At 40.4% G+C, this 15,851-nt stretch overlaps 1 long non-coding RNA gene across 1 annotated transcript in view; it reads right to left on the bottom strand.

Moving 5' to 3' along the window:
• Positions 1 to 14,580: 14,580 nt before the first annotated feature.
• LOC142367719 (uncharacterized) overlaps positions 14,581 to 15,851 on the bottom strand; it is a 36,633-nt gene continuing 35,362 nt past the window's right edge. The window contains exon 4 of the long non-coding RNA XR_012767160.1: positions 14,581 to 14,756. This is a non-coding gene — a long non-coding RNA (uncharacterized LOC142367719). The remainder of the gene's footprint in view (positions 14,757 to 15,851) is intronic.

Genomic DNA, 15,851 nt, shown 5'->3' with positions numbered 1-15,851 from the left:
GTGAATGCAGCATGGATCATCTAGTGGTACAGGAGTGTTATAACTTCAAGGTTGCTCGCACACAAAGCTCCGGTTGGGTTGGGTGACATAAATATCATCATTAGAAGATGTATGGAAAGAATAAAGCACACCACATGAGTTAGTACAGTTAAATGCAAAGTTGAGTCGAGCTACAATTAGACAACTTGAAGTCTAACTGTAGCTCGACTCAACTTTGACCAATAAGGAGTCTGTCAGGATGTCAAAATGACTGGCTTACAGACTGGCTTGTAGTGTCGTACTTGCAGGTCAGATTAGATTGAACACAGAGCAAGTTTTCCTCTGAATGTAAAAGCAGCCTTTAGGTCTCAAAATCCCTGCACTTCCCTGCACCTCAACTCTGCATTCCATACAGTGAAGGCCAAACATCGAAGTGAATTAACAGTAAATAACTTTTTTAGTGGATGGGCACTCCAAGGATAAACAGGGCACCTTCTTTTGAACACTCCAGCACAGACTCACTGATCATATGATGGAATTAAAAGAAAAAGACGAGGGTCAGAAACCACATAACAAATATTCCTGCACAGCATCAGCTCTGTCACCCACCCACATGCAGCCCTGCCCCACCCACACTCTACACCCTCCACCCATCCTGTTAGTAAGCTTGGACATGCTTCCCAGCCCGCTGCCCACACATTTCTCAGCTCCTCTTCATTTTGGACACTCATACATTTATGGATTGATTCGGTGCAGGTCTCCCTCCGAGGCATCCAGGATTACTGCACACACTGAGCTGTGGCGAGCAGGTTTTTTCCCTTTTTTTTTGGGGGGGGGGGGGGTAAGAGACCTTTAAATGATGGATGAAAAGACAGATAGAGGACAGGAAACCAGTCAAAAATCAAGATACACTTCCACACAGCAGTGTTTGTGACTATGTGTGTATATGTGTGTGTGAATGAACAGTACAGGCACCCCTATGTGAGTGTAAATGGGTTGCTTAAGATGTCACCGATAATTTAATGTTATTTTTTCATTTCTTATTGGTGCAACACCCACTTTTCTCTTGTGATAAAACACTGTTTATATCATCAATGAGGATGTGGTCCTTGCTTGTGCGATTGTGTGATCGAGGATGTGTGTGTGTGTGTTGTACTCTAATTAGCACCTAAACACACAGGAGAGTACTGAAGCCAGACAGCAGATAAATCAGACAAGGCTAGAAGATCGTAACACTCTAACAGAAGATATCAGCTGCAGTGCAGCTTTACCACACTTGATAAATTGACAATACGGCGATGAGCTATAAGGAGTTGGCTCCTTTCCCAAACCCAAAGCATTGGATTGGAGTTTTGTGTTAGCACTGCATCTTCCTTTGTCCTGACTACAAAGCTGCAATAAGTAATGAGACATAAACCCGGAAAGGTTTTTTCTCTTTTTTTCCCCCTCCACATTCATTTGCTAAAACATGCCCACTGCATTTCTATACGTTTCCCTCCAATTACCAGCATTACTCAAAGTCAGAGCCTCTCCAAGCACATTTTTCATCTTTCACTTCCCTCACTCTCATTCATTAATTTGAATATCCCAACCCCACCCGAGCCGTTCTAGGCAAACACAGGAGTAGCAGCGGAAACGAGCACGCTCCCCGATGTGTGTTTTTGTCTCTCTTCTCTCCTTGTCTTTGTGTGTCGGCCTCCCTCTCTGCTGCCAGAGGCACAGCAGGCGTGAAGGAGACAGATTCCGGCAGTACAGTATGGTCTGGCACTAGTGTGTCCCCGCCCCAGGGGAGTCTGGGAGAATGAGTCCCAGTAGAGGTTTGTTTAAATGCTAGAGGGAGTATTTGCCCCAGACTAGCCTCACTCGCACTAATGGATATGTCTGTGTTATTGATAGCAGGACTGTTGGAGGGAGAGAGAAAAAAAAGTGTATGAGCTTTTTTATGCATCCATTATATTGTGGCCGTATAAGATGACGTCTCATTGTCCTTGTAGGTGAGATCTTTGTGTCAGAGCTTAGAGCTGTGGCATAGAAAGACAGTCCTTATCTGCACCAAAAAATAAACCCAGATAATCAACTTTAAGCAGACAGTTGGGCTGCACCAGAGAGGAGTTTCAAATTCCCTTCGATACCCTTTTTTAAACAAAAATGACTGTGTAGACACTGTAGTAGTGGGTATGTATTTCAGGGCACTCACAGAACTACAACTAGGTCCAGTAACTGCTCCTTGTTCTCAGAGAACAAGCCTGCAAGCCTTTCTGCGATGATTAGGGTACATCATTATTTTTTACCGGACTGATCGTCAGAACACACAGCGGGAGTAAGTTAGCTTCCAGCCATATCGCAGACTGATAAAAGAGATCAATCTCGTCTCTTTTTATCAGCGAGTTGTTTCAGAGCCGCAGGACTGAGTGCCGACTAAACCTTTCCCCATTGCAGTCAAAAACCTGATTTCAGTGGGTGCTTGTGTGATTTTCACCAGTGGGGAAGGAGCTTAGGACTGCACTTAATGAAGTCTAAAAAACAGTTTTTAAGGAAAAAAAGACTGTTTTTACATGAAAGATTGTGTTCAACTTTGCTGGGGGCAAAACTTCACATACAAGTGGACACTTTCTTCCACAGGTTCTCACATGTCTTGCCTTATTTGTGACTTCAAATCCACTTCACATGTATGAGATTTTTTGAGGTGAAAATTACAAGACCTACAAGTGCAAATTTTTGTTGTGTAAGTTTTTACATCTAATTCTATAGGTTCTCACATCAAATCTATAAGCAAATCTTGCATTTTGAAATATTTTTGCCTTCATAGACAGAGGAAAAATTGGAGGGTTTGAAAAGAGAGCGACAAGAAATGCTGATGCAATCAGGAGCACAAGAAAAAAGCAATGCATTTTCTGACCACTCAAACCCATACAACCAAAACCAAATGACGTATTTGTAAATTACTCTGATATGGGCTCCTCAAGTGGCCAGAAACAATACCGCAAAAAACAATGTGTACTGCTGACAATTTGTTATGCTGCCCCCAAGTGGCTAAACAGTCAACTGCTGTCTGTTTGAGTTCAAAAGTAAAATTGGATTATTACACGGTTATAAAACATATATAGTTCATTTTCAACAGCCATATGCATCAATCAGAAATCCACAGTCGCATTCAAGTGTACTGAGAAGACCTGCTTGGTTACGTGACACTTCCAGGAAAGCTATGAAATTATGCTACATGTGATTATTTTTGAAACTTTGTACAGAAGACAAACAATGTGGAAATGGCTGTTTCACTTTTTCATGTCACACACACATAATACACACTGATCTTTTCTGAAATGACTGTACAGACAAACAGCATCTGAATGTACAGCACTAACAGAAGCTCAGGGTTCAAACTAAAGGTGAAGCTGTCCTCTTACAAGTACTTCAGTGACACATTTGTATTTGTTCATGTTGTCAGACAGTGTTTCCACAAGGCTTCTCTAAATGCAGGCTTTTCTCTGAGTGCGACATTTATGTTGAACTGCCTTCATATCTCAGTCTGCACATCGCGCTGCTTTCATCTCTCCAGTTTCATAGTGCAAGATAAACAAAGCCGAATGAGAAAGAGGCAGAGGGAGTGAGAAAAAAAAGCAAAGAACATCCTGTAAGTGAGAGTTTAACTAAGAACAATGCTGTCTGCCTCCATCGGAGACTGTCTGCAGGAGACATTATGTCATGTGTTACGCCCGCGAAGGCGAGAAGCTGTTGTAGTTAATATCTTGCTGCGTGCCTCCAGCTCTCTGTTTGTCTCCCTCACTGAGGATGAAGAACCTGAGCACTCGCGGACGGTGTTGCAGGCTCCTCTCTAACACAGTGCATATTCACACGGACCTCCTCAGCAGCAGCTTACCATCGCTGCTGGCAAGGTTAGCTCTGTTTATGAAACCACCAATTACACATATTTAATTTAGTAAGAGAAGAAAAGCAGACACACTGACTGAATCCAGACCGAGTGTCCCCCTGAGCACTGGGATAAATAGAGCAAGGGAGGAGGAGGAGGAGGAGGAGGAGAGCGAGAAAGAGTGAGAGAGATAGAAACAGAGAGACAGACTTCATTAATTCTGTCGTCCATCTAATTGAAGCCCTGTTGGACCCTACAGCTAAAATGAAGTCCGAAACGAGTTCTAATGAGAAATAAAAAAGAAGAATAGATTTGAAAAAAAGTTGTAGCTGCTTATATCAAGTGAACAACCTTGGGCAATATTAAGACTTGATGTACAGTACACACCCTCGGGATGTCCCAAACTCCCTCAGTTAGACGCTGATTAAAGCTGGATGATATTCATTCAAAATGATGAGACCTGAGGCCTACCTGCATTTCTTTTTAATCTGGCAAACTGATGGAGCGAAGCAGGAAATGTGAACGGGTGTTTGCATTAAAGGCTGAAACTTTGTGCGCTTTAGTGCAGGAAACCAAAAAGAGGCGGTGTGTGCACAGTTCCTTATTTGACACTCTGATCTTCCTTTTAAGAAAGCTATAAACACATTTAAACAGACAGGCTTGCTTCCAGTAAACAGTGAGGTATTACATTGCTTATTTAAGATAGGATACAACACAACAATGTGAAAATAAATCATCACAAGTAAAAGTTCTACATAAAACATTCATCTGAGTAACAGTGCTTGAGCTATTTGATCATTTATGGTGGAGGAAAGAAGAGACAGTCAGAGCTCTAAAAGATTTTTTTCTGAGCTATTACGTCATGTTCATTTTTACTAAAATAAAACTATGTAAAAAGTTTAGTGGGGAAAAAACAATCTTTACTGGTTGGAGATTTCAAAGATGACATATTAAGCAACAATTTCCACACTTTGATCAAAATACTACAGTAAAGCAGAACAACAGTTCCCTTTTAATCCTTAAATTCAAAGCTCCATTCATAGCAGCTGGTTTTTCAGGGTGGAGCGAGCCCATTAACTCCACTCCATGATCCAAATGCAGACATAAATATGAACATTAATTACACTTAATAATCCTTGAAGCATGTCACTACAGTATGACAGAGCATACAGTAAATAGCCTGAGAACTCACACTTGGGCACACCAAACTGATTTCCTTTGTCTTTGAACTGGCCCAGATTATTAAAACACTGCATAACATATGGGGATGCTAAAGTATTGTAATGGCAGCAGGTGTTAGACTAATCAAAAATCATATCTTTAACTTTCTAAGTTGCATATCAGCTCCCTGGCTTTCACTGTCAGTCCTCTCCTCTGTGTTGGAATTTTTCAGAGGACGATGTTAAGGGTTATTGGGCCAACTGTAGGCAATGCTTCACCAATGTTTAAAGTTTGTGTTTGTAATGGCGGAACCACTTTTGCACCACTAATAATGGTGCATTTAATGACAATTAAGAACTTGGAACCTCTTACTGGGAAAATAAGAAAAAAAAAACCCACCGAAAATTCCAATGGAAAGTCAGATTTCCAAGTCAGGATTTCAGACATTAGACAAAGTTCTGGTAGAGCTTTTGTCTATTGTCAACTAACACTTGATGAGAATTTTCTGGTGAGAGCAACGAAAAAAGCAAAAGAGATTTGAGGCGAATGCAGCATTATTTGAAGTTGTAGGTGGGGAAGATGAAAACAGGGAAGCTGGATAGTTCTCCTCTGAGATCCAACTGTGATGACACGTTAGGCTGCAAGTCTGAGCTGAATGACAGATTTTTAGATCTGGGCATCATGGTATAGTCGAGGCAATCTTTTTATCGGTCCTTGATTATGGTGATATAATCTATAGGCATGCTGCTGCTACCACTCTCAAACCCCTCGACTCAGTTTATCACTCTGCCATCAGCTTTATTACTGGAGATCCCTATAACACTCACCACTGCTCCCTGTACAACAAAGCTGGACCTCTCACACAGATTAAGGAGTTTTAAGGAGTACTGAGTATTGTCTCCTAATGTTTTCATTTTGTCTTAATCTTTGTTTTGTCTGTATTTTTTTTCTGTTGTTGTACCTCGACATCATTGTAAATGAGAAAACTTCAATGTTTTTCGAGGCTTGAATAAAGGTTTGAAATGAAAATGAAAATGGTGTTATGTCGGTTTTCAGCCACCCAAATACAGTAAACGCTCGCAAGCACACTGAGTTTCCTTATCATCTCCCCAATTATGGCTATTCGAAGCCAAAAAGATAGTCAATCATCAATTTAACCTCGAACATTCTCCTTTTTAAAAAATATTTTCCTCACCCATTATGTAAAACCTTTATCTTAAAAGGTTTCAAGTAATTAAAGCTTTAAATAACTAGAGTACAATGATCTTAACACACAAATATGTGTTGAATGTCAAAGTATCTTTTCCATTAGACAATAGAAATACGTTTCAGGAGAAATCCTTGCATATCATTTGTTATAAACCACTTGTTATGTAAGATAGGTAATCAGAAAAGAGGCAAAACATGCATTTTGGTGTAGTTTAATTTTCCTGAATGCGTATCAGAGCCCCACCCCAACGGTCCAGTCATAACAAATGTGGCATCCTAGGCGACTCTGGTTGTAATGGCATCAGTGCACCTAGTCTTTGTCTTTCATTATTTCTGTGATCAAAACCAAAAGCCAGACCGCGAAATGAAGGAAACTGAGCTGAACACGGAAAACAAGCACAGCCAAATAAACAAGAGAACTGTGTGAGGGAGAGGAGAGGATCTGTAAGAAGAACAGAGCAGGGTTGTGTAGAGGAGAGAACTATCAGGTAGAGTTGGGCAGTGAGTGACAACAGTGAGTGACAAAGTAAAACAAAAAGAAGTAATAACGAGGGGTAGAGCTGAGTAAAAAACAGTCAAGCAGAGAGGAGGACAGTGTAATTGAAGAAAAGGGGTGAATCAAGTACAGGAAAGGGCAGAGTGTAGTAGACTAGAGTAAGGAGTAACATAGAAGGGTGTTACACAATAGACGTCCGGTGGAATTTAAAAAAAATCCAACCACAAACACCCGTCTTCAGCACTAAAACTACAATTGTTCAAATATTGTTCAATATTCTGTGTTCTAAATACATGTCGTATTCCTAAATTGATATAGAAAATCATTTTTTATCATGCATTTCAATTAATTAATGAAAAAAGGCACAGAAGCAAAACACACTGTCGTTTTTTTGCCCACACTCACCTTCCTGTCCTCGTATTCATTTATATCGTATGAATGATATCCACAAAAAAGTGTGAGCATGACTGTGTCAAGTGTCACTTGGAAAAGCGTCAGTCAGAGTGGAATGACACTTGGCAGAGAGGGTAGAATAAAGCAGGCAGTCAAAGATGAATATGAACTTTGTGTTGAAGTAAACTGGCCTGCCAACAATGACAGCCGCATGGGCAGTTGAATTGTTAAGCTGTCTAATGAAGGTATCTTGTGATATAGCAATCTTAATGTTTGTTAAGTTCGTTGTTTTTCTAAATAGGGAAAGGGTTTTGACAGTAATCCGTTGGCGTCTTCTCGGTTTGGAGAATCAGGGAGGGGATTCTGAAGGGGGGGGCTGAGCTAAGCTAAGCTAATCAGAAACAGTCCCCAGAAGAGCAAATCGTTGCCACCTTAAACGGCTCAATCCTAAAAGAGTTGAGATTACAGCAGTTCAAACTTATGCTGTATGGTAGATTTTTACACTTCATCTCTTTTGCTACAGTTGTTTACTTTGTCACCATATTTTTTCAACTGGCAGAATTGTCAGTCACAGCTGATTAGAAGCAGGATTAATTGTGCAGCCACTATGAAATGACGAGAAGCAGCAAGAATTTCTTTACAGATATAAAGGAGTGCGGTGATGAGCTGAATGGAGTATAATGGGGTATATAGTCAAGTGGAATAGAAAGTGAAGCTGCTTTCAATTCTAAAACCTTACATATCAGGACAGAATAAGAAAAATCATCTAATCCCAACCATATCTTAACATTGATTTTCAAGGCACTTCAAAAATGCAATTGGTTGGAGGTGTTGTGCTGATAAGCTGTGGTTTCACCTAAACATGGTGCTGTGTATTATAGTCAAACATCTCCGCTTTGCTCTTGTCTCGGTGTTTGTTCAGATCCAACCTTACAAACCTGAGTTGTGCTGCCAGGTTCTTTGTGGAGAAAATAGACTTTCTCCACCAACCCTTCTAAACAAGCTTTTATCTAATTGCTTATTGCCTTAAACTGTAATATTTAACATGCTAACTGAGGCCTGTAGAGACTGATTCTGTGTGTAGCTCTTGGGTTTGTGGAGTTTCTCTGAGCATTCCATGGTCTGACCTTGGGGATGTCCACTCCTGGGAAGATGGGACACTTTCTTGAATTTTTCCACTTATGAATAATCTTTCTCACTGTAGAATGGTGGCCACGTACAGAGGGGCACAATCTTGTCGATGATCAGGTAATCTAGTGAACTAACCCTGTTCATTCCCATGGACACTGCACTGGAAAAAAATCAAAGTCTTACCAAGTATATTTGTCTCATTTCTTGTCAAAATATCTCATTACATTACATTACATTACATTACATTACGGTCATTTTGCGGTCATCACACTTAATATAAGACACAACTGCCTAACAAGTACCATTTCAGCCAGATATAGGGACTTGTTTGAAGACAATACATCTGGAATATCTTGTTAAATGAAAAAGTCTTAAAAACAAATTGTTTTGAGTCACATATCATATGAAACAAGCTTTTTTTTTTAAAATTTGAAGAGGTTTTTAAGCTAATTTCAAGATCACTTTTATCTCAAAAGTCCCAAATATCACATCTTATTTCAAGAAATCTCGACAAGCCGATTTTCGACAAGACGTTTTTGCTTATTTCAAGCAAAAACGTCTTGCATTTGTTGTTTTTCTTACTAATTTTTGGAGGGGCATTTTTTCCAGTGTGCTTGTGCATTTTGGATCACTTTTTGTCAATAAGATATATGAACAAGGACACAGTAAAAAATGTCCTTCATCGTTGAGTCAAGGTTGTTTTTAACCTTGTTAAAAGAGGATTTTGTTTTTTTTTCCAAAATGTCCTGATACATATAACCTTAGAATTTAGAATTTTCTTCACATGTCTAAATGTGGAAAAAACATGGTATAGCAGTAGTATTGTACAGGGGAGTGGAGGAGAGTTTGGAGAAAGTGCAGTAGAATATGGACTGCAGAGTCAAAACTGCGTAAACTGCAGAGGAGTAGATTAGATTAGAAGTACAGTAAGAGACGTCATAGCAGAGTTTACTAATGTGCTGCTTACGGGCTGCTGCGTACTCAGTGTCTTGTACGGGATGTTCAGTTCAGTTGTTTGTGTGATATGACGGCAGGGTGCAGGGAGGTCCGCCTACTGCTGACTGTCAGCATGTTACCAGCACCCTGGGGAACCATCATTGGCACCAAACCACCACATCTGAGCTCTCACAGTGAAAATGATTAGTCTAATCTAATTCAACGCTGAGTGCAGCCTCATCTCCATCTCTGTCCCCATTCATAGACACACACACACGCACACACACACACACACACGCACGCACACACAAAGTCCTGTTCTGTGAAACCTCTTCTCAGGAAAAAGACTCCTTATTCAGTGGCATTCCTTCCGCAATCCAATTAGGTTTGATTTCGATTCAATTACAGGTCTGTTAGGGGAGTAGAGTAGAGATCTATTGAATGAACTTTACTTGGGAATTCCATTAGTTCTGAGAAAGTCATTCAAGTCCATAATCTGGATGGGAATGGGGTCGTGGAAGAGAGAGAGGCTGACATTAACCCCTCACTAATACCAACTGCGAAGTGTGCTGTCTGCGGAGGAAATCAGACTCAGAAATCACGAAGGCTCTGGTTCAACAGCAAACTGCAGAGCCACAAACAGGAAGACATCTGCTGCAAGTGGGACCACAAACAGCAAACTGTCATCACCTATCTTCCCTTCACAACCTTCCTCACTGCGAGTGCGCGCTGATGTGTGCGTGTGCACGTGTAGTGCTGAACATGTGCGTCCATGCCAGGGACTGCAAGAACAACAGATAAGGCCCAGCGCATCTCTGTGGCAGCGTGCGTGGCCATAAATTACCAACTCCTTTAGAAAAGCGGACAATGTCACTTTAAACCCTACAAAAGAAATTTCAAACTTCAAAAAGTCATCTGGTCTTTCATTTCAAAAAGTTTTCTCTCTTACAGTTTCCTCGACTTATTGATCAGTTATTGGAAACGTCCCATATGGCACATTTTGTCGACATGGCATTTTTACATGTTCAGCTAAAGGGCTGAAGGACTTACTATCTGTGTTACACTAGCAAGTAAATTCAATAAATTAACTGCAAATTGACCACATTTGCAAACGATAAGAGTCAAATTAAGAGGAAACTTTCCCAGGGTTTGCGCTGACTTTCCCGGTGTTGCACATACCAGCACATGCTTTACAAATGAAATGCTCTTCTTATTTTCAAGGCTGACGGGGATTTAAGAGTGAAACATAACCACAGCGACTTGTTTCTGCAAATCATTTTTTACAGGAGGTAGTATGCTAATGTACCCTGGAGTAAAAAAGAAGTTACAAGACAGGGGAGAAGATACAGATCAGAGACAATGGGCTGCTTATGGCACCATATCTATAGCCAGAAAGAAAACAATGTCTTACTAACTTTTTAATATCATGGTTTTACGGTTTAACAAAAAAAAAAAAAAAAGAGGAATATTGTTTGTTTGGTACAAGCTCAAAATGTGGATGTTATCTCTCTTAAGCTGGCTCTTTCCTGTTTTTCATCTCATGTGCAAACATGGACACACAATCAACACCCCCCCCACTCCCATTTTACACAGTGAGAGCGCTTATATTTGAATTTATCCATTATCCATATCCATCAGCATCAATCACTCACCCCATAACCGCTCTCCCGTCCAGAGCCACACACACACGGCCAGGTCCAAACACCAAAACTCAGATACACTTCACTGCCAGCGAATAGAGTATTGGTGGCGTTTTTACTGGCGTGTGTGGGGCACTGACACCTTTGTGCTCGCTCTATTGATTTTGTTGTCTCACCTTAATGAGCCCTGCGTCATCCATCACTGCTTGGCTGGTAGCACTCAGCTGAGCCTGTGTAGCTGAAGAGGACTGAATTAAGAAGGGACAAGGACTATCACCTTGCCACTGGGTGTATATCAATAGGAGTTTCCCGAATACCATTTTTGAGAGGTGTGAGCAGTCGTAAAAAAATAAATAGATAAATTTAGTTTTAAAAGGCAGCTTGCACATCTGTTCTAGATACGGGGTGTGAGAGTTTGCAACAGGATAAGTGCATCCCGACATGATTTCAGGCCCCATAGCTGCTGACATATGACCCCGCGGGTTCATGCCTTTAACACTTGCCTCCTTGTGTCATGAAAGTGCTTTTAGGTTGTGTTTGCATGAGTGTGCAGGAAAGAGTGTGTATGTTGTGCAATCCCAAGAGCAGGTGTTGAATACAGTGATGATGGGGATCTTAGAAGGCAGCCATCACCCATTACTTACTTACACCTCTTGGAGCACAGGCTGAAGATGAAACACATCCACGCACTGTAGATCCTCTTTTCCATCCGTCCTTCACCCACTCAGCCGTTATGGAAGTTGTTGCCCTGTTTGAAGTCCTCTCTGTGACTCCAAATGGTGTTCTGATGTTCTGTTTCCCCACAATGTGTTGATGCATTTCCAAACAGTCAGGAACTGAAGTAAACATCTTCATGGGTTCAACAATGCACAGCTGAAGATACGGTCAGGTTTTTTTTCAGGGCTGTGTGGACAGAAATCTGTTAATTTCTTATCATTTTCAATCAAATTAGTGTAATTTCAGGATGTGGTCCGAGACTGACATAAGTGAGGACACTTAGGACTCCATGTGGCTATTTGCTTATATGCACATGCTGACCATTGTCATCCTAAGCTTGCAGCACTGCTAGCATAGTCGCTTAAATAGCAAAAACTGATTGTTTTTTCATATATAGCTGGGAAAATGCTTGAGCTTAAGACAACTGAATTTCATTCAAAAAAGGTTTCTCAACCAAGTCTCATCCAAATATGATATTTTCTGTTGTTGCTTTTGATACAAAAGACTCACTCAAAAATGTATCACATGAAACTCAGATGCAAGACCTTTGTAGTTTTACTTTTTGTACAAAGAAACGATGCTACACGGTGGATTTTGAAGCCCAGCACCAATCAGACGATCCATTAAGCTATAGATTGTTTTCTGGTCACACTACGATGAAGGTGATGGGTAAGACAGAAAACCTATCCCTCCAATCCAGTTATGAGCAGTCTGTACTCAGACAGGTTGCAGAGAGTTTTATTGGACCTGTCACACATCCTTCATTCTGAATATGACCTCTGACCCTTTGGCCGAAGGTACCAGAGTCCCTAAATGCTAACGGAACTGTTAGAAAAATGAATTTGTTCCGACCTCAGAAAAAGATTTGACATAATGTGTCCAAAACAAATTTCCCCAAGGTGACAATAAGGTATATTGTATCATATTATTGTATCGTATCCTAACGTATTGGCGATAGTGTACAGTTTTTCATCGAACATCCTACATGAATCCCTCTACGCATAGAAACACAGCTCTGCAATGCTGGATTGGTAAAGCATGTGTAAAAACTCCATGCATTTTATCTGTGATACCTTACATTCTCGGTGTGCTTCTCCGTCGCTATCTGTCAATCCGACTCCGTGGTCACTAAACCTTTCGAAGTTCTCCGTCGGGATGTCGGATACGCAAGGCAGTTCACCTCCCGATCAGTAGGCGTCGCTACGTTAGACGACCCAATCTCGCTACGTCTATCGTGAAAGTCGTTGATTGATAGTTTACCTTCCGGCTCCGTTCCACTCCTCACAGTGAACGATGGCGACCGAGAGAGAAAGACTGTTGTTGGAGTAGGAGCTTATTGAAATTAAAATGCAAATAATTTTGACCAAATGTTGACCGGCACACAGTAAACTCTTTCAAAAATGGCGGTGTTGTTGTTCTGAGAGGAAGGAGCTAAACCGGAAAAGTGATTCCGGAAATTATGTTGTTAGCCGAGCAATCACAACCCTTGCGATCTCCGCGAGTCTCCGTCGCCTCGACGGAAGCACGCAAGCGACGGAGAGCGTCTCCGGGACGTTCTCCATCGCTCTCCGTAAACGACCATAAATCAGGATTAAATCACTAATCTAATGTTAAAACTTACGTTTCATGTCATAAATCCTACAAAACAGATGTACGAGTGCCCTTTAGCCCACATCTCTTACTGTATATCTTAAAATATAAAAAACTATATCTCAGAAAAAGATTAACTTTAGAGTGTAACATTCTACATCCTGTGTCCTATAATCAGTGTGATAAGAATTAGGTGTGAGTGGGCAACCTGTTTTATTTATACAACTGGGATTTCTTAAAGTGTGATGTTTATAGCACATATTTGTTGAAAGTGTACTGTGGGAGTAAAAAAATGCGATTCCCTAAGACTTCTGAAAAAGAGCTGCTTATACTCATCTGACAGGAAAAGTGGTTACAACACCATCTCTATCTCAACAGTCTGAACTCCCCTTTCACAGTCAAATAGACTGTGCAAATAGAGGGAATTAAAGACCTTTTTTACCCTCCCAAAAGAGTGATCAGCCAATGAGCATCATTACAAGATTGAAACATGTAGCAGTCCTTTAGATCACAAAGGAATTCAAGGTCATTCTAACCAACTAAAAGGCCTTTCTCACATTGGAATATGCTATTTTGTACCATCGGAACACTCAACAACAATGGTGTTCATGGTAAAGGAATGAGGAGAAAGACACTGCTCTCCAAAAAGAACATACTGCCCATCTACACTTTACTAAAAATCATGTGGACAATAAGACGGGTCCACCTGTCACTCCATCAGGAGGCTGGAATAACTTCCACCTGATCTGGTATCCCTATTTCTAACCTAATGGGTTTAATAAATGCAGAGATGTGCTAATTTTACAATTTAACTAATGTGTTTTATTTGTTTGCTTTAATTTTGTGAATAGATACAGAATGTCAGTTTAATGATCGTTTGGTTGTGTGTGATACATCTATGCACAGATAACGTCTCAAAGAGCGTTTTTATATGGTCTGCGGTAGAAGTCTTTCAGATGCTGTCAAACATGATTCTATATTCCTCACTTCACACTGATTTTCAAATATAACATTTCTGCTCCCAATTACTTATTTATATGTAAAGATCCTGCATCCTACCACTCACAAATCCCAAAAGTTACAATCTATATACTGTTCTCTACATATTAAATCCGGCATTTTATATAACAAGCTCAAATTTAATTAAAGTACACACTTTGCCTGCTATCTTGCATTTGCAAGTAATCAGTATGTGTAAGACTTACACCATTTTTTTAAACTAATCCTACAGTTTGTTGCCACTATGAAGCACAAAAGTAAAGCAAATGATCTCCAAACAAAGCCAGTTCTTAATGAGAAAGGGGGCTGTTTAAAAAAGGCCAAAAATACAACTCCAGTTTCAAAAAGATTGAATGCTGAGTAAATTGTAAAATAAAAACACTATGCAATGATTTATCAATCTCTTAAACTAATATTTTATTCACAATAGAACATATCAAATGTTCAAGGTGAGATGTTTTACAATTTCATGAAAAATATTAATATGCTGATCTTTAATTTAAGGGCAGCAACACTTCCACAATGGGAGGAATTAGCTTGGTTGGCAACTGATCCGTAACATAACTGGGTATAAAAAGAGCACCTTAGAGAGGCAGAGTCGCTCAGAAGGTCAGATGGTCAGAGGTTCAGCAATCTGTAAAAAAATAAATGTGCCTATTAATTGCAGAAGAATTTCAGAATAATGCTCCTCAATGTGATGAAAATCAATGCTGGATGCCCGTGACCTTTGGGCCCTCATGTGGCACTGCATTAAAACAGGTATGATTAAGGCATGGAAATCACTTTAAACCATCCATAAATGCAGGTTGAAGCTCTATTATGCAAAGAAGAAGTCATGTGTGGAGATGTGGAAAACTGTTCTGGGGTTATATTGAATGAAAATTTGAAATTATTCTTGTAAATAGTGGGCTTCAACGTCGTGGACTAAAGAGACGAGGAACCAGCTAGCTTTTTGTCGGCGCTCAGTTCAAAGGCCTGCGGGGTGCATTAGTTCCAATGGAACTCACAACTTTCACGGTTACAAAGGCACCATCAGTGTTGAAAAATATAAACAAGTTTTAGAGCAATACATGCTCCTATCCAGAAGACATCTTTTTCATGGAAGGCCTTGCATATTTCAGCAAGACTATGCTAAACCACATATTGCATCCATTACAAGAGCATGGCTTCGTGGTAGAAGAGGCCAGGTGCTACACTGGGCTGATGTAAAATACGACAAATAAGGACTGTTGAGCAACTAGAACCCTATATCAGCCAAGAGAGGGTATCGTTATTCTCAAGGTTCATCAACTAGTCTCTTAAGTTACCAGACATTTACGGGCTGCTGTTAAAAGAAGAGGGGATGCTGCACAGCAGTGTTGTTGATGAACATGATGAACTAACATGTTTATGAGCAGCAATCATATTCACAATGATCTCTGCACCAGTAAGAGGCATATATATACTTATATACAGTATGTATATACAGACAGCTGTGCTGCGCACAGACTCTGTCCACTCCTGTGTTATGCACTGCCACTGAGCATGATTTTATCTGAGATGGTACTCCCATGCCAGATGTTGTCAAACAGCTGCTGGTCTGTTTTCTAAGTTCTTCTGGGGTGTTTGGCATGTAGTTGTTGTTGTTATTGGATGTTTTGAAGTTGCAATTTTTTTCAGCGTGCTGTTTATTGTGAGACTGAAGTCTTTGTTACTGGGTCCGTACTGGCCAATAAGCTTTCAGCTGTGT

The sequence above is a fragment of the Odontesthes bonariensis genome, chromosome 18, assembly GCF_027942865.1.
Source record: "Odontesthes bonariensis isolate fOdoBon6 chromosome 18, fOdoBon6.hap1, whole genome shotgun sequence".
In the NCBI taxonomy this organism is placed as follows: domain Eukaryota; kingdom Metazoa; phylum Chordata; class Actinopteri; order Atheriniformes; family Atherinopsidae; genus Odontesthes; species Odontesthes bonariensis.
The sequence above is the reverse complement of the archived record's forward strand: the minus strand, read 5'-3'. Positions and strand labels throughout refer to the sequence as shown.